A 19,056-nucleotide genomic window follows, 5' to 3' on the forward strand; every position below is an offset into this window, starting at 1 on the left:
TTTCACTACTCCACAGATTGATGCCATCAGCTCTGCCCGTATTGCTCCCTCTGCACGGCAATTTCCCTAAAGCAAGCAGCCTCTGGTTCTAAGTGCAAATTTAGAGGGGGGTGGGGAGAGGGAGGAAGGGATCAGCTCTGGATAGTTGTGACAAAAAGTTACTTATGAGGCGTAAGGGAAACCAGGGGCCAAGTGTGACCCTTTATTTCTAGCCTAAATTCAACAAACTGGATTCTCCCATAGTTTTGTGTGTATGGAGGTTGGAGGTGGAGGGCAAAGGGGTTTATGTGAGGATGTGCCCTGAAGCTGGGGTGAGAGTTTAGAGAAATCGGAAAGGGCAGTGAAAGACCCTGTTCCTTTTGGAAAAATCATGCTTAGATTCTGTGAGTTCTTTTTTTCAACCCCTTTTAAGAGTGTGAGCATGTGATTATATTAGAGGGACACTGCCAAAGATGAGGACATAAATCCTGTAGAGAAGCAACCGGGCTGTGCACTGAGGCGGCCTCTGCAGCTGCACAGACTAACTGTGCTACAGCGATGGCCCTAAATAAAACCAGTCCAGAGGCGGTGCAAACACTGCACCCATGCCCACACCCATCTCTGGATATTGTGCTGCTGTAAATGGTTCCTACTCCTGTCTTTAATGTTCTTTTGCACCACATTTGGGTAAATATCTCTCTACACAAATCAGTCATTTCTTTGGTTGTTCTTAGTCAGCAGGTCACGGTCCCCCCCACTGTCTGCCATCTCTAGTAGTATGATTCGTATCTAGACAGGAGTAGCATTTGTTTGGGCAGCAGGCCCCTAAAGGAACCCTAGAGGCCTGAACAAATTAATGTTCTCTCTTTAGAAAGTTGAGTTCTACCAAGGATGGAGTTATTTAGGCACCAGGACTGTACATTTTGTTTCACACCAAAAATGCTTTCCTTGATGAAGAATTTATGTTGACGGAGTGAAGAAAGTCAAAGCTAATGATAGGGGCTGTATTCTTGTTTGCTCTGGTTGTCTCTAGGTAGGACCACTTCCAGTCAAGTTAAGGGGTGTGTGTGTTGCAGGGCATCACGCCACAGAGAGCAGCCAGGGTCTTTCATAATCTGCCCAACCCTGACTTCCGTCTTTCTCTCTCCTATTCTTTTCCCTCCTTCAATCCACATTAACAGCTAGTCCCAACAGTCTTTCCTCTCAGAACCCCCATGGCTCCCTTATCTCATGTGACCTTCCCTTCGCCTCTTAAAAATCCCAGCTTGCTCTGGCCACGTGAGATATTTCTCCATTTTTCCAACACACAGCCCTTCTGGGTTCTTACACTGGTCTGTTTCTGTCCCCTTGGTAGCACACAACCCATATTTCTGTTCTGTCTCAGAGCTGGCTGCTACATTGCATCTCTGCTACTAGAGTTACGAGTTTCCGGCAGGCAGGAGCTGTGCTGGGTTCTCAGTTCTGGGGAGTCCACTGCTTTGTTCATAACATGTTCGATAAAGATGTGATTAGTCTACAGGTAACAAAAATCTGTATAGCTGCAAAGTGATTTGTTGACCAAATATAAACAAACTCAGGATTAGAATAAAAAAGAAAAATGAAGAGAGTGGTTAAGGAAGTTTTGTTTTTGTTTTTTTTTTTTAATTTATTTTTATATTTATTTTTGGCTGTGTTGGGTCTTCGTTTCTGTGCGAGGGCTTTCTCTAGTTGCGCAAGCGGGGTCCACTCTTCATCACGGTGCGCAGGCCTCTCACTATCGCGGCCTCTCACTATCGCGGCCTCTCTTGTTGCGGAGCACAGGCTCCAGACGCGCAGGCTCAGTAGTTGTGGCTCACGGGCCCAGTTGCTCCGCGGCATGTGGAATCTTCCCAGACCAGGGCTCGAACCCGTATACCCCGCATTGGCAGGCAGATTCTCAACCACTGCGCCACCAGGGAAGCCCCGGAAGTTTTTTTTTTTTTTTTAAATCCCCTTTCCTGGAAGGTTCCTCAGCCCTCTCTACTGGCTCCTTCTTATGGAATGATGTTGGAAATTGTGACTTGATAGCCAAAACCCGAAGAGACATACAAAATTCAAGCAGGTATTATTTTCACGTGTTTGCTTGCGTATGTGGTCTAAGAGATAAGAAGTAAATGAAGGGAATGTGGGCATCATTAAACCCAAAGACATGCAGAATCTCATCAACTACCCAGCCTCAGTAGGGGTTGCAGGCCTCTCCAGTAAACAGGAGAATAAAGGCAAGTGGTGCTAGAATACAGGTGACCACGGGCTGCTTTCAGTAAGGACAGGAAAGTGATGTTTGGGGTGATTATGATCGAAGGTGAGAGTGAAGCCATCTGGCTGAAACCCTCTAGTCATTAAGAAGCCTTGGCAAGTTAAGGTACCTCAGATATTAAATGAGAACGTAATCCCAAAATTGTGTTGAGGGGATACAACCATACTTTAGTCACAGCTGAGTTTAAAAACAAAGTAGAGGCATTTTTAAAAGAATCAAGACCACAGAGCTAGTAATTTTTGTGTTAAAAAAAAGCATCTGAGGGGCTTCCCTGGTGGTGCAGTGGTTGAGAGTCTGCCTGCCAATGCAGGGGACACGGGTTCGAGCCCTGGTCTGGGACGATCCCACATGCCGCGGAGCAACTGGGCCCGTGGGCCACAACTACTGAGCCTGCGCGTCTGGAGCCTGTGCTCCGCAACAAGAGAGGCCGCGACAGTGAGAGGCCCGCGCACCGCGATGAAGAGTGGCCCCCGCTTGCCGCAACTAGAGAAAGCCCTCGCACAGAAACGAAGACCCAACACAGCCAAAAATAAATAAATAAATTAAAAAAAAAAAAAAAAAAGGCATCTGAGAATGTGGAACTTTAATAAGCTGTAAGGTGTAGGAATACTTTGGCCATTTAGAGTAACATGTCAGACATGTAACTCCAATTTAAAATATATAATGGAACAACTATTTAGACTTGTGACTAAGTGAAATTGTAGGTTGATACGCAGTTTTAAACCATTTAAGAGAACTAAAACCTCATCATATTTTTAAGTTTAAATTATGATGAATGATAAGAATTACTTAAATACTTGGGAAGTTTTATAGTCAACTTAAGTACTTAAAAAGGAAAGAAAATATATTAAATCTTTAATGGTTAGAGGAGTTTAATTAACCAAATTTGTAAATAGAGCCAAATACTTAAATTTACTCATCTTACATATAGAATAGTAAGATGTATAAACTAATCTGAATAGGCAAAATTTGATGTTTTACAGAATTATTTTTAAAAATGTGTTACTTTAATAAATCAAATATCAAAATTTAAATCCTAACTCTTTAAATAATCTTTCTTAAGACAAAGTACTATCCTGAATATTTCTGGCTTATTCAGTTTTTACTTCATTTATTTATTCCTTCAAAAAAATTTTTCTGTAGGCCTGCTTTGTACCAAGCACTGTGTCAAGTTTTGGAAACACTGTGGTGTATTAAAAAATGGTTCCTGCTTCTGGAGCTTACAGTTTAATTGGGACAGAGACAATAACCGGGAAACAAACAAATCCCTAACTGCCAATTATACTAGGACCTATAAAAGGAGCATCTAGCTCCTGAATAAGCCAGAAATATTCAGGTCCGTATATTACAAAAAATAACCAAATGGACCAAGGTGTCGAAACTTGAAATCTTCACTGACTGATGGGCTATGTTTTTCACTCTCTGAATATTACTTTTATATTTCGTCTTGCTAAAATGCAGAGAAATCTCATAGCTAGATGACAACTTTGCCCACTTTATTGCTGCAGCAAACTTTTTGAGATATTTGTTTACTATTTGATTTGCCAGAAAGCCTCGTTTACCAAGCAGATAATGCACAGATGATACTAAGATGAGATAGTAAAAGGTTGATACATTACAATTATGACTCTAATATGAAGTATAGTAAATAAATCAATGATGTATTTTTTAGAAGCTTCTAGTATTTGAGAAGTCCACAGAGTGGAGAAAGGGATAACCATACTTCAAAATATGTTCCTATTTCTTAAGAAATCTGTGAAGCTAGCATATAAACACAAGCATTCTATCCACGAGCTATGATATTAAATCCAGGAATCACATTTTGATACTGATTCCATATGTCATATTAACAGGAATTTTTTTGTTGTATATAGCATGGCATTTTGGGCAAAAAATTCATTTTATTTTTCTTTTGCTTAGCAGAAGAAAAAGTATGTACTCTTGGGTCAACTTATCTTTTTAATCTAAGAGGTCTCAGTTGAAATTGGCTTTGAAGTTTTGCTAATTACAAAACTCAATAGGGGTTTTTCCTTATTTGGTGTAACTCATATTTCTATTCATTAACCCCAGTTTTAAAAAGATTAAAAAGTCTGAAGAGAAACAACTTAAAAGTTTGAAGAACAGCCTCTCCCCTGTGATACCTTTAGATGCTTCAAGTGCAAACTTCCCCCCATACTATCTAATTATAAATCTTTTGTGGTTACGGGAAGGGGAGGTAGAACGTACACATTCTGAACTTCGTAACTGCACAGTGCTGCAGGGAGATGAGAAATCATCAATTTTTTGTACATTCTATATATTGGGAAAAGTAATGTCAACCTGAGTCACAAGGAAATCAGGGTTCTTCTGAAGGGCCATCCTGCTAGCTGCGTTTCTCAGGGCCAAGCCACTGGGTTCAGATGCTTTCATTCTGGTGAAAAGATCATTACCAGGCGGCTCTGGGGAAGTTGGCCCTCCTGTAAGTGTACTCCTTTGTTATGAATATGGAACAGATGGAGCCAAATCTATCTGCTCCGTAGGAACAAAAACACTTACAACCCAGCTCTCTCTATTAAAGACTCTACTTAGCTCCTTTATACTATCGGCTTTCTGTGCACTGCTGTGAGGTTTTGACTTTATAGAAAAAGGCACTTCATAAAAGCAACGGTTCTTACTCTTAAACCAAAGTGGCCTAAGAACTAAAAAAGATGAATACATGGTTTCACCCACAGGACTCCTTGGAGATATGCAGATATTCAGTTAGGGGCGTGTGTGTGTGTGTGTGTGTGTGTGTATGTGTGTGTGTGTGTGTGTGTGTGTGTGTGTACTTGGAAGACAGTATTCAATTCTGGTAAATGTCTGCATTAAAACAACATGAAGATACAGAGGAGAGCGATGAAGATGTCATGTTTCTCATTATGAGGATGGCATCTAATTGCTCTAGCATAATAAAATGCCAGGATTTAAATTTGTATATATGTCTGTAAGGCTAGCGAGGGCTGCCTTGAACAAAAAATATGACTTATGCATAACAAAATCACGCGAGTAAATATAATTAGTAATTAGGACCTATCACAAAACATAAGGCTATACTATGAGTCCTCCCCATGAAAAATAGTAGTAATTACATTCAGCGTCATGCCAATTTGTTTTTATAATCGGGAAGATGTAAACACTGCAGGTAAAACCAATGTATGCGCTTGTTTATCATGCTGATGGGCCGAAACTCATCCACGGGCCATCCCTACTGGTGTGCTGTTGCCAAGATATGCATGTTGACAGATAGCTGGGTAAGTCTCACAGGCTTCAGGGTGTGGATGCCCAAGGGTAGATGCACCTCCCCTTGATGGCAACAGGGGGAAAGGAGTGTCTGCCTTATTTCATTACATTTATGATACTGATACATTTACATTCTGACTGCCTCTTCGGAGATAATTGAAAAAAGAAATTCTGTGGCGGGATGCTTTGATTCTGACTAAATCAAGTCTTCGAGCGAATATCCTTCTGCCAGTGGAAGCACAGCTTGCCTGAAGTCGTAACCTTTGTTGGAGGAAAGGAACTGGCCTTGAAGCAGATCATGAAGCAGATGTTTTATGCCAAATCAGAGTCTGGGGATACGTAGGCTACTGCAAATAAAACTCTTCTTCTGTCTGTTCAATCATTTCAATTCCCTGCAGTGTGAAATACGAACTTGCCAACAAATGGCCAGCGTGCTGTGCCTCGCAGCAGGGGGGGAAAGTGCCACAGCTGTGCCAGAGTCTGGAAGACTTGAGACGCGCATGACATGTTCATTAGTTCTCCTGTTCAGCCAGGCCCGAACCAGGCCTTTCTCCGGAACCCATAACGCTGGGCAGGAGCAGGACTGCTGACTCCACCCAGGAGTCAAAGACATGCTTTCCACCAGAATGAGGTGCACAACTTGGCCTGACCTCTCGGATGACCCCAGAAGGTTAGTCTTTAAAACAAGAAATCATCGGGGTACGAATAGATTGAAAAAAAGATGTCTGAAAATGATCACAGCTTTTCTCTAACTTTATTAGCAGCCTGCTCTGTGAGCAGTAAAAAAGTGAAGAACTGAAACGTACTTCGAGCCTCAAAGCATCTATGGGAGACTGCAATGTCCCAGTGAAGAACTTCATCAGAAAGATTATCAGAAAGATATCTTGTCTTTATCAGAAAGATGAAATTGTGGAAACTGTCCGGCTTGCTGGTCACTGGCAAGTGGAACGCTAGTTCTTTCTAGGTTGATTCCACATTACAGTTTCCCAATTTAAAAAATGGTTAATTTATCTAAATTAAAGTAAAATTAGAGTAACAAGTTTCAATGTGAGGTCCTTTGCAGTATACTGAACACACATATTCACATATCCCCTTATGCTGTAATCCTAGATTATAAATATCCCATATTCACATGCTTTCTAGTGCCACATTCTTTCAAGTTTTAATCACGAGCTCCTTAAATAGAAGTCATTTGCATCTGTAAACACTCCCTTGCAGTAGTATTTAGCAGTATATTCTCTTTGTGAAGAGCTATTTTAAAAGGAAAATAAAACTTAATATGGAATAACAATCAAACATAGGCACAAAATGATAAATCAGAGGCTTGAGAAGCCTATCTAACCTCTTCATGCAATTTCTGAAAAAATGTTTTAAGTTTCCCAATCTTAAAATAGCCCAGAATCATATAGGTTATTCTGGATGTCGGATTGTAGGAATACTAGTCATATAGTCCAAAGCATGACCTAAATCATAGGGGCATTTTCAAGAAATGAAATGAGTTTGAAATAATTTATTATTTTGAAACGAGGCCAAATAAGTACACATGGTTCAAGCTCGAAATGATAAACCATTATCACAGCTAATGGCCAAGTTCTCATTAGTTTAGCATTTCTAAATGAATGCTGTAGTCAATAAATCTGTCGCACAATGGTTACAAATTATTGTTTTAAGGGATTAATAGCAAGACCTATATTTTTATTTTAGGATTCTTTCTTTTGGTACCAATTACTCTAGAATATTATGTCCCCATAATGTTTCTTCTTCTCTATTTAACTTGACCGAATACAAATTAGAAACACAAAATTATTTCTTAACTGATATGGAACTTGGTGGGAGGGAACTTCATTTCAGGATAGCTACCATTTATCTACTATTTCTATGCACCAGGCACTGTGCCAGGTTTCTTAAATTTAATCCTCAGAACAGTTCTATAAGGCAGATATTATTATCCTCATTTTAAAGATGAGGAAACTGAGGCTTAGAGGGATAAGTAGTTAGCTGATGCCATACATAGCTCGTGTATGGCAGAGCAGACATTCAAATCCAAGTGTTTCTGATGCCAAAACTATACAACCTCAGTTTACAGTATAAATCATACTTTTCTTCATGACAGCCCCACTTCAAATATTTGTTTCATAATTTCCTGTAAGTTCTTAAAAGTCCTTCCAAAAAGTCTGGGGGTAGATCAAACTTGGTGGAACCTGACTATGTAGTCTTAAGCATTTGCAGTGGGTTTTAGTAAGAAAACCAAGTGAGAGTTTTGCTGCAGAGACATGCCCTATGCCTATTTCCTAATCAGATGCATGTCACGAAAAAGCCTTTAATATTATATTACTATAACTGATGTACTCCTAAGTACCCCTATGCACCACTGTAGGAGGAAATATGAAACAAAACACAGTAACCCAATGTTCCAAAAAGAAAACGGAAAATTGGCAGCATCCTTAGTACACACAGCCTTAAAGGAGAGATTTCTCAGCCTGGCATTGCTGTCTCTGACCTCATGGCATCCCTTGGGATTTAGGCAGCGCTTGCCTGCTCCCACCCCTGTGGTGCCTTAGCCTTGGCCCGGAGGAGAAGTAAATTAGCTGACAATGTTGTGGCACAAGAACCGAAATTCACATGGTAAGCAGAAATTCCTCTTCTCCAAAACCCAACTCAGAGGGTTGTGTCTGGGGGAGAGGCCTGCTGAGCCCAAAGCCGCCTGCCTGTATACATGTAGACAGAGTCAACCGCCTTTCCTGATGCCTCAGAAAAATAACAGATGCAGCAGATTCACTAACTTTTACCTTAAATTCAATAAGGATACGGGTTCGTTAATAAATAAAGTGCACCAAGGGCGATTGATTGATTCTGTATCTGTTTCTTCTTTTTCTCTTGCAGTATAGGTATTTGATCCACGAATGTCCTACTCAACAACGCAGGTAACATTTTTTTCTGCACCATCTATTTTCCAAGACTTCCTCCCCTTAAAGGACTACATCCAAAGGATCCCATCCAGCCAGAGAAACAAAAGACCCTGCTCCTCTTTGGACAAATGGACAAGAGTCCCAAGTGATCCTGGCAGAAGCTAAGTCAGATCATGTTACTCCTCAGCTCAGAACCCGCCAATGGCTCCCATCTCACTCAAGAGTGAAATCCCAGACCCTTGCCACGGTCCACCACGACCCTGCCCTCTCATCCATCACACACACTTGCACACATTTACAGAGCTCTCCCCCCGCTCATCCTGTCCCAACCATGCGGACGTAGACAGGCAACTCTCCTCAGGCCCTTAGTGTTTTTCTGTTCCCTCTGCCCAGACAGCCCTTTTGCCAGACAGACACGTGGTTTGCTGCCTCACTTCTTTTACGTTCCTCCTCAAGCGTTAACTATTAGAAAGGCCTTTCCTGATCACTCACTTTCTCTTTATCACCCCTATATAATTATAGAAATATATAATTATATAAAATTATATTGATCACCTTATATGTAAAGATAGGTTACCCTATATAGATATATTTTTAATACAGTATATATTAAATATATACAAACTAGTGATTTTTTTCCCCTACCTTTATATTGTCTATTCTCCTTACTATTTTATTTTTTCATCCTAGCATTTACCAACTGCATGACATACTGCATATTTATTTATCTGCTTGTTTATCCCCTTCCCCACCCCCGGCTCTTCATTAGATTGTAGGCTCCATTAAAGCAGGGCTTTTGCCTAGTTTTTTCTCTACTGTATTCACAGAATCTAAAATATATCTGGCCGGCAGTATGCACTCAATAAATATTTGCTGAATGAAGGAAGGAAAGAAAGGAGAAATGAGCGAAGGACAAAGTGAGCCCAAGAAAATGCTTGTTTGCTCACTGATCTACTATAAATGCCCCACAAAATCACAAGTTCAGAGTAGAAAGGTAAAGTAAAAAAAGCCAATAACTGAGTAAGCATGTGGGTTTCCTGCAATGTAAGTAGGTCCTTAAGCCTGCTATAAATGTGAAGAAGTGGCTTATTTTTCAACATAGAGTGGGTTTTTCCCCCACATTCAATTAAAATGCACTAAAACATACTTGTTTAAAGCAAAATGATTTTAAAGTACCTTTGAAAAAGCTACTAACTAATAACCTGATGGCTGTTTCCAAGGCATTCCTGTGAAGGGTGAAGGCAGATGATGACAAGATAGCAGCTAAGTATCAAGTGCAAGAAGGAGGTCAGGTGTTTGTTGGTGGCCTTTACTTGGAGTAATGCTGAGCAGCAACAGCCCTGAGTAGCCTGCAAATGCATAAGGGGCTGACGTGGACCTGGAGGCGAATCTCACCACCATCATCATCAAGAGCTAAACAATGGGCACTTTTGCATCCTTACATCAGCCTGCAAGCTTAAATCACTCCATCATAAAACTCAAGGCCATGAACCTTAGGGACCATCTAGTTCAGTCTCCTCACTTTACAAGTTTAAGAAACTGAGCTTCAGGGTTTCAGGGAGGCCAAGTAGCCCACCAAAGTCCATCTTACTTTGGAGAAGGATATTGAACAGGCTGACATGGCCCAGGGACATTTATCAAAAGCAAAAAAAGCTTTCACTCGAACTACCTTGGACCTAACTAGAGCAAAGAAATCATCCCCAAAGCTCCTCTTCAATACAAAGAACCAAAGTATCAGGAAGTAAATAATTAATGAATTTATAGTATAGCTAGTTGTGCTAAAACTTATGAAATAGTCTAATTGAACTTTTTATCTGCTGAACATATTCTTTAGAGTGCATGTAAAATCAATGTATATAATACCTTTATGTCCCCTTTATAGAAAAGAGTATAATTTTAGTATTTTAAATAAATGTGGAAGGTATGGCTACTGCATCTTTGCCTCTGACACAGGGGTGATCATAGTTATAATTTATTTTTTCTCAAATATATGGTCAGAGACACAGTCTCAATTAAGATATTACTCCTGGAGGAAAATGAGAGGCACTTTACAACTCTCTGCTTTATGATTCTATTTCCAGAAAGCACAGCAGTGAAAAGTGGGAGCTGTCTCTGATACTAATTTGAAAAACTAATGAAGTTATAAGAACTGTTATTTCTCATAAGTAGCTACCGGCCCTCATTCTCTGCACAGTGTAAAACTGTATTAACATGTACAATTTCAGCCAAGGTGAGAGCTACTGCCACAACCCGCCCTCAGCAATACAACACACACATAACTCCTTCCCCCACCACTGCCACCATCTTACTGAGGACGAGGTTTACAAAAATGTTATCTCGATTCTCAGGCATCTAAAATTTCGTCCCACTCTCAAAGAAATGTTCTTTCCATTCCCTATAGCTGTCTTTTCAAAATTTTCAACTACTTTTGCTCCTTGCAACCAATTTGATCCTGAAAAATATATGTAAACTGGATTTTTTTTAGAAATCAAATCATTTAAAAAATGCTCAAAGGCTACTGAAAAGAATTCCATTTCTGTAAATGGAATGATCACTCTGCAATTTACCTTTTGTAAGATCCGAATTTTCATATGTCATGCTTGTTTAAAATGATATAGACCTGTTCAGATTTCCTCCAGGGGATAAAATCAACATTGATTATTTCTTTCTACCCCATTTCAGTTGAAAACTTCCTCTAGGATAGAAAGCAGAATTTTAAAAATATTTTGCAGGGTCTGTCTTAGATTATTTAAATCTGCACGGATCAGACATTCCAGAAAGCAGGAATCCTCACTGTCAAAACCTTGGTGGGCTGTGTCTGAATCCCCTGAACTCTCATAGAGGTAGATTTTTATCCTTTATCTGTACCTCCTTCCGTTCCCCGTGCCACTATGTTTACAATAAGAAAGAAGGGATACACAGTCCCTGCCCTCAGGACCTTATATTTTACAGAGTATGATACAAAATTTGAAATTGTCATCAGGGTTCTGAAGGAAGAAGCAAGGATTTGATAGATGGAGACTGGAGGCTGGAGGCTTTGTATGGGATGGGGTGGTTCCATCAACTTTAAACCAAAGGACCTGATCAAATTTGGGCACAAAGACATTAAAAGTCTCCAAGGGGGCAGGTTCAATTAGGGCCTTTTGGCCCTCCTGCTCACCTGAAGGGAGTACCAGACACAAGGCAGTTAAAAAGCATTACCAAATACCTATTCCACGCTCACCCTAGGACCGAATGCGTGTGGGTAGGAACTATGCCTCATCCTTTGTTTTGGTATCACTAGCATAGGAAGCCCCTATATAGCTACATCCCAGAATAGCTTCCAAAGATATCAAGGATCTGGGGACCCTTTCGGCCCAGCGAGCAGAACCTCATGATTCAAAGCTCCAGGGGCACTTTCCACATGGGTCCGTGGGGAGGAGAAGGACTCATGAGGGTACAGCAGGGACAAGGCCTGGAGGGGCTACGTGGGCAGCATGAGAGAAAGACTATTAGATGAAAAGACTTTTCATAGATGAAAAGTCTAGTACCTCGTACAGGAGAGTGTAAAACTGGCTAGTATTCCTTGCAGAAATAGGAAAATCACTGTTCAGGACCAACTTTGAAGGCATATTAGTGAGTGCCTCCCTTCCTGTAGCCCGCTGCTAAGTCATTCTTAAGGTATTACTTAATATTTTCATCAGAGGATGTGAGATGGATTTGAGAATAGGTTTATAAGTAGAATTATTTGGGTGAGGTAACTAGTCCTCTCAGGCAACTAGTGAACTGGTCCACAGAAGTGGGATGAAGTTCAGTTAAAAAAAAATAACACAGGACAGAAGAATGGCAGACTGCAGGCATAGGTACATCTCAGGAAAGACAACCCCCATGGCGGACTACAAAGTGAACATGCATCACACGGGTCTACTTACCAGATCTAATCACAGTGTTGTTTTCATGTTTTGGATCTACATTTAAAATAAGACTCCAGAAAAGTTACAAAAGTTATTTGCAAAACTTAAAACAGTTCTCATAGGAACAGCCAGAGGAATTTAAGCGGCATAATTCACTACGAACACATGAATCTCTGAAGGACGAAACAACCAGCCTGTAGTTGTTCCTCATCTCCGAAAAGGATGAGATGCAAGGACGTGGACTGAACTACACAGCAAGTCTGGTTATGCGAACTACGTAGAGAGGGCTGGGTGATGAATGCTATTAAAATGTATTCCGCATTTTTCATGACTAGGAGAAGTATATACTTAGTATATTTTAAAGCTGAATGGGATTTTATAAATAATCTAACCTTATCCCATGGAAGCCAGGTCCCTCAAGATGCTCCAATGAAGAAAGAGTTCCAAAATCCAGTAAGTCTGGTAAACAATATATATTATATCACTCTCTTCGGAGAGTTACAATCCATGGTATCACGTTTAAGGCCCCAAGAAGTCTTACAGGGAAAAAAATTAACTTTATTTAACCCAGAATTTCCCAAACTTAATTTAAGCTTGACTGTCAGCAATTGTAACATCTGAATAATTTCTTGTTCCTTGGAACCACCTTGGGATCTTCAAATCTAGCCCAACCCCCTCATTTTACATTTGAAGAAACAGTTATGTGACCCAAATCTGACTAGAGTTGGGCAGTGGCAGAAATGGGACTTAGCCCATTCCACTACATTTCTTATATTCTGTTGATGTCAATGAAATAAAGCTGGAAGTCAAGAAATAGGGCGTTTCCCTTTTTTTTTTTTTTTTTGGTCCGGAGTCTTTGCTTTCTCATATTGTCTCCATTAAAAGAAAGAAAAGCAATTAAATGTGAGAGAAATCCTAACTGAAAAATATGAGCCACGTTTTTTAACTTGTTGGAACACAGTAAAGCCTGCAAAAAGTACTAGACAAAGATAAAATATTATTGTACAACGAACTAGGAGTATAAATGTTAAATTGATGCTCTGCCCCTCTTTCACTTAAAGGGTTTATTACATAGATTTTTCTCTTCCTTTTGAACAATTCCACATGTTCTACACTACTATTCGTCAATGAAATATACCTATGTTTTGGCCAGTGGTGGTTTCCACCTACTCGGCATCACTGCCTATCTTCCTTAGGTTAAAAACCAAACAACAATAACAAAAACGTTGAAGAACTCCTCTTTCCTTATTCCATGCAGTCTTGGTGGGGTTGTCAGTCAACGTGCTCTTCATTCTTTCCAAAGGAAAGGCATATATGCCAAATTCCTTTTCCCAGGAATTTGAAACCTGAGTAGAATGATCCAAGGAATGGAGGAATGTTAGAGTTGAGGAAAGCCAATGGTTGGGTCTTGATGAGATAATTCTATTTACTTGTTTCTATGTTCTAGATCCCCAGCATTGCCTCGGTTTCTGTCCATCCCGAGGTCTTCAGTTGAAATAATCTCTTTAGTAGGGAAAGAATTCTTTTTTTGTTTAAGTTAGCTAGAATTGATAAAAATTGTTTACAAGTGGAAAACCTTAATGAATATAGTACTCATCTATGGGGTACACTGCAAATGGATGAGGGACATTATCAAGTATTCATAATTATTATAAGGGTCACGCAGTTGGAGATGAATTTTTCCAGAAAGAGAGTGGACATAAAAATGAAATTTAAGGGTGATGGGTAAAAATATAGCTGCTCATATTCTAAGATTAGATAGGCATTTTGCTTATTTTATCTATAAACAAGGCTTGCCACAATTTAAAAAATATGGGTCAGGTGATATAATCCTTGGGTTCCTTATTGATTAATCTGTTTCTGATGGTGGAAAGAATTATACCAACTTGCGTCTTCATTGTATAATTTTATCAAGGAGATGACAAGCCATGCTTTTCAGAGACGCCTTGAACTGAAGTGGAATGTACAGTAAAATACAGATTTCCTCAAATAAATTGCCAAAACCATTAATCTTTATCTAAGGACCCATAATAACAGTTTGTTCTCAGTAGCAGGCGGGGGAGGGAGAGAAAATGTCTTCCAGAAAGCACTTTGGCAGTCAATCTGGTTGATAATAAAACTTGATGAAACATCTGTGATTAATATTAATTCTAATTCTTCCTTTAATGGATAATTGTGAAAAAGATAATTTATCCCATTTCATTTAGACTACAGCTGAGTTTTTCAATTTAGGAAAAGAACATTTCTCTATATTTCTCAGGTATGAGACTCTATGGGGAAAAAAACAGGTGCATAAAACCTGCTAATGGTGAAGCAATTTTCTAGTTAGCCCTGGAAAATATTTTGAACGAATTCAACTGACCACTGCAGACTTGGACATGATCCAAAGAATGGTTCTCTAAGTGACAGGCTGGTATTTCTGCATCTTTACCCTTGTAGAATATTCTAAATGAACCACAGTGAACCAATTTAATACATTTTGGTCATATTTGATCCTGCAAAGAGTGTGAGAAAAATGCCCTTGTGAGTAAATGACAGTCAGCTATTTCTGACCACCAGTGTATTTCAAACTGGATGATGAGAGGAACTATTTTTGACACATGTAGATGTATAATTTAAAGTACCCATAAAAACTTGTCATGGTAGCTACCATTAATTTTGACAGAAACTCGGAAAGTAACTAATTGCCTTTCAAATATCAATATTAAGAATACCATTTTTTAAACTAGCACTTTAACTCATTTATATATGGAAAACTTGAGGCATGGCTTGAAGCCTTCCGCCCAAATTAACACACCTAATAAGTGACGGACTCAAGACCCAGATCTCCTCATTTTCATCTATTTTTCTGCACTTAATAGTATTTTTAAAAGGAACCTATTAAATAATGGTCTTTCTAAGAATCAGAACATATTATATGGTTAAAAACATGATTGCTGTCTAACTTTATAAGTAGTAAATAGTGATTAAATATACATCACTGTTGACCTTTAATCAAAACCAAATCATGGCTCCATTTAGATATAGTCCTTTTTCATCAGACTCTAACTAAACATCAGGGAGAAGAAAACATAAACTGACAAGCACGAAAGGTCACAGACAATAGGTACCCACTTCTTTAATGTACCTTCCAAAAACCTCGTGTTATATATATAGAATATTAAAATAGAATATTACAGGAACTACTCACTATTCTTTCCTTCCTCCCCAGGCACACATTTTCCTTCTAAACTATTGGTCCAAAATCAATATTTCTTATCACTTGATATCATGCCTGTTTCCTCTCTATTTTTATGTGGCTCTCTGATTCTTATCCTCACTTAACAAAGTCTACCACTCTGTAAAAGGAACTCATTTTATAACAAAAATTCTTATAGTTGTATAAGAAATACAAAACCCCCCACAGGGTTACCTAGTTCTTGTTTGCAGCAGCCTGGTGAAATTGTATCTTATTTACAGATGAAGCAAATGAGACAGTTTGCTTTGTGAGGCAGAGGAGAAATTTGTTATGACCCTGGTGAGTGAGCTGACTCCCAGAATCTTAGCTTCTCTTAGTCTTTATCGTAGACTAGGACTAGCACGGTCTCTCTCTGACCAGAGTTCCCCGGTTTAAACAAACATTCGTATAACAAAGCCTGCCTTTTCTCAACACTGATGCTGCAGTTCCATCCACTCAGATCCTCCAATACCCGCTGCTGCTGTGTCTTGAATTCAGACCCGTCTACTCCCGCTTTAAGCCAATGTTCCCAAAGTGTGGCACGAAATCACCTTCAGGGGAAATTTCTCGAGGGCTTGTTAAAAATGAAATTCCCTACTGCAACCTAATAAAATTGAATGAGTCAGACTTTCTGGAAGAGGGTTCCAAGAATCTGCATTTTTACCCCCCTGTGCAAGTGGGTCACTAAAGTTAGGACGGTATCTTAAGCCCGGAGACCTGAATTCCACCTTGCCTGTCAAATCAGCACTTCACATCTTTAGCGTCTTCCTTTTGACACAATCTTCTTTTTTTTATGGACAGTGTCAATCTTGTGATTTGCTCCTTTTTTTGCTATCATTTTCATGGATACATTTTTCTCATATTGGACTATGAGCTCCCGGAAAAAAAAAAAAAAATTACATCGAGTACTTTCTCTTGTTGCCCTACGGTGTCTGCTACATTGGCCTGATGGGTAAACACAGCTCAGCGAGAACCGAAGGGTTGACTAATGAGAATACATAATACTGAAGTACATCCTTCTATAGCCACTGTAGATTTTCTACAAATTTAATGATGTACAAGTACTGACAGCCCAAGTAAAGTTTAACAAATGGATTTGTATAGCATTTTTAATATAAATATTTTAGGAAATAACTACAATAAATCTTCTAAAATGGACTTTAGTAATAAACTAACACATCATATCAAAAGGCCAGAAATTCAGCTATTTGATTAATAATCCAGCAACTGTTATTGATTTAGCAATTTCACTTAACAGAAACATCATAAAAACCTACACACACAAAAAAAACCGAACACCCTAAAACTCTGCAGCAATGGCAACGAAGCTGAAGGCAATATAGAAACAATAGAAATTCAAGTAAAGGGTATTTATATCTCTGAGATGAGAATAATGTTTTCATAAGTACCAGTAGTATTTATGGAATAAGCTTCCAAACATTACTTGCCATTCAGGGAAAAGAGCTAAGAGCATGAACGTTGGAGTTGGGATGCTCAACTCTGGCCATCGCCACACATGGACAGTGTGATTTTAGACAAGTTATTTGACCTGTCTGTGCTTTGGCTTCCTCACCTGTAAAATGGGAACAATAATAGTGCGTAACACATAGTTGAAATAAGGTATGGATGAGACAACGTATGTAAATAGGTGGGATGGATAAGTGTTCACTACCTGCTAGCTTTTATTGGATAGCCAGCCTGCATCTAGCCCTAAACTAATTATTTCAATGTAGTTATAAGGCCCAAATGAGTTTCCATTTCAGAAACATACTACTCCCTAGTGCCTGCTGGATAAGTTCCTAATTCTTCAGACCAGACGTAATGGCCCTCAACAGTCTGGCTCAATCTATCCAGTTTTATTTTCCGAATACCTTCCATTCCAGTCAGACGTGTCTTGTCATTGACCCCACAGTCCTTGCTGTTCTGATTTCCTTATCCGGAGAGGGAGGCAGGTGAGAGAGGAGCCCCATGCGCTGTGTGAAGCCTGTTCTCTGGAGGACTGCCCGGAGTCTCCCCAGCTCTGACAACCACCCTCATGAATCACAGCCAGGACCCCTTCTGTGTGAAATCTGGGTGCTTGTCAATCCCAGACTCGCTGCTATATTTAAAATGGATAACCAATGACCTGCTGTACAGCACAGGGAATGCTGCTCAATATTCTGTAACAACCTGATTGGGAAAAGAATTTGAAAAAAGAATAGATACATGTATATAACTGAATCACTTTGCTGTACACCTGAAACTAACACAACAATGTTAATCAACTATACTCCAATACAAAATAAAAAGTTAAAAAAAATATCTGGGTGCTGCACACGGCTGCTGCGATTCCTGAACCTCATTCTAAAGATTTCAAATGCTCTAAGTTCTCAGAGTGGCTCTTCTTCTCGTAGAACCTCTACTCCTGTTTCTTGAATCTGCAAAAATGTGTAATAACCAAGTCTGTGAAAAACTCGTGGATTTTAAATAACAACGACAGCAACGGCAAGTACAACTAATAATAACAGAAACAGTAATTGCAGCTGCTGTGCTGCTTAAGGATGAGCGAAGGCAACAGGCAATCCCCAGCGTGTCATGTTAACAAGCTGCGATGTTGAGACAGTCACCAGGCTTTGCGTGATATCCACCAGTGCCTACAATGTGCTATTGATTCTGTTCATCAAGTTTAAACCTCTGAAAAATGACTCAGGGTACCAAAGAGACATAGACTTTCAATAGTCTCGCTAATCGTTAAATGTCTTCATTCCAATTGAAGCAGGGAGAGTGAGTGACACATTTTATTATGTCATCATGTTCTGACACCACAAACCATTCAATAGTGCTCTACTTTGTTTTAAAAATCCATAAGCATCCTAGTATGTGAGTCTCAGGGATAGGTTGACATGAAACATCCCTCTGTACATCACATTAGCCATTTTTAGAGCTGGGTCTGCCTTGAATTCTTACCTAATCACTTGCCAAGGGTGCTTCAAATCTCTCTCCTTCTAACTTGTTTTAAAATATTTATTATAAAAAATATTTATTATGATATAAGTGAATAACAAGTTTAGACTTGGAGTCAAACTGCATGGGTTCAAATCCTGACTCCACTGCAAACTACATGATCTCAGGCAAGTTACTTAACCGCTCTCAGCCTCAGTTTCCTCACCTACACAATGGGGATAATAACAGTACCCACCTCACAGATGAGAATTCAATGAGTTAAAACAAGTAGAGTGTTTGATACAGTGCCTGGCACATAGTAAACTTGCAATAAATGCTAAGTCACATCATTATGATTATCACGGGGAGCATTATTGTTAGGGGAGCAGTTTTCAGGCAATGTATGAGTAAGCCTTTAGCAAAAGGATGCTTTTTTACTCCCCTATGCAGGTTGGGCACTAAAGTTAGGATAGTATCTAAGCCCTGAGACCTGAATTCCACCTTGCCTGTCAAATCAGCACTTCACATCTTTACTGTCTTCCTCTTGACGCAATCTTCTCTTTTTTTTTATGGAAAAAAAAAACAAAAAAAAAACTCTGAACT

At 39.5% G+C, this 19,056-nt stretch overlaps 1 protein-coding gene across 3 annotated transcripts in view; it reads right to left on the reverse strand.

Moving 5' to 3' along the window:
- Positions 1-19,056, reverse strand: part of EFNA5 (ephrin A5) — a 277,610-nt gene that overhangs the window by 18,750 nt on the left and 239,804 nt on the right. The gene's annotated exons all lie outside the window — the stretch shown is intronic.

This window comes from Eschrichtius robustus, chromosome 2, assembly GCF_028021215.1.
Source record: "Eschrichtius robustus isolate mEscRob2 chromosome 2, mEscRob2.pri, whole genome shotgun sequence".
Taxonomy (NCBI): domain Eukaryota; kingdom Metazoa; phylum Chordata; class Mammalia; order Artiodactyla; family Eschrichtiidae; genus Eschrichtius; species Eschrichtius robustus.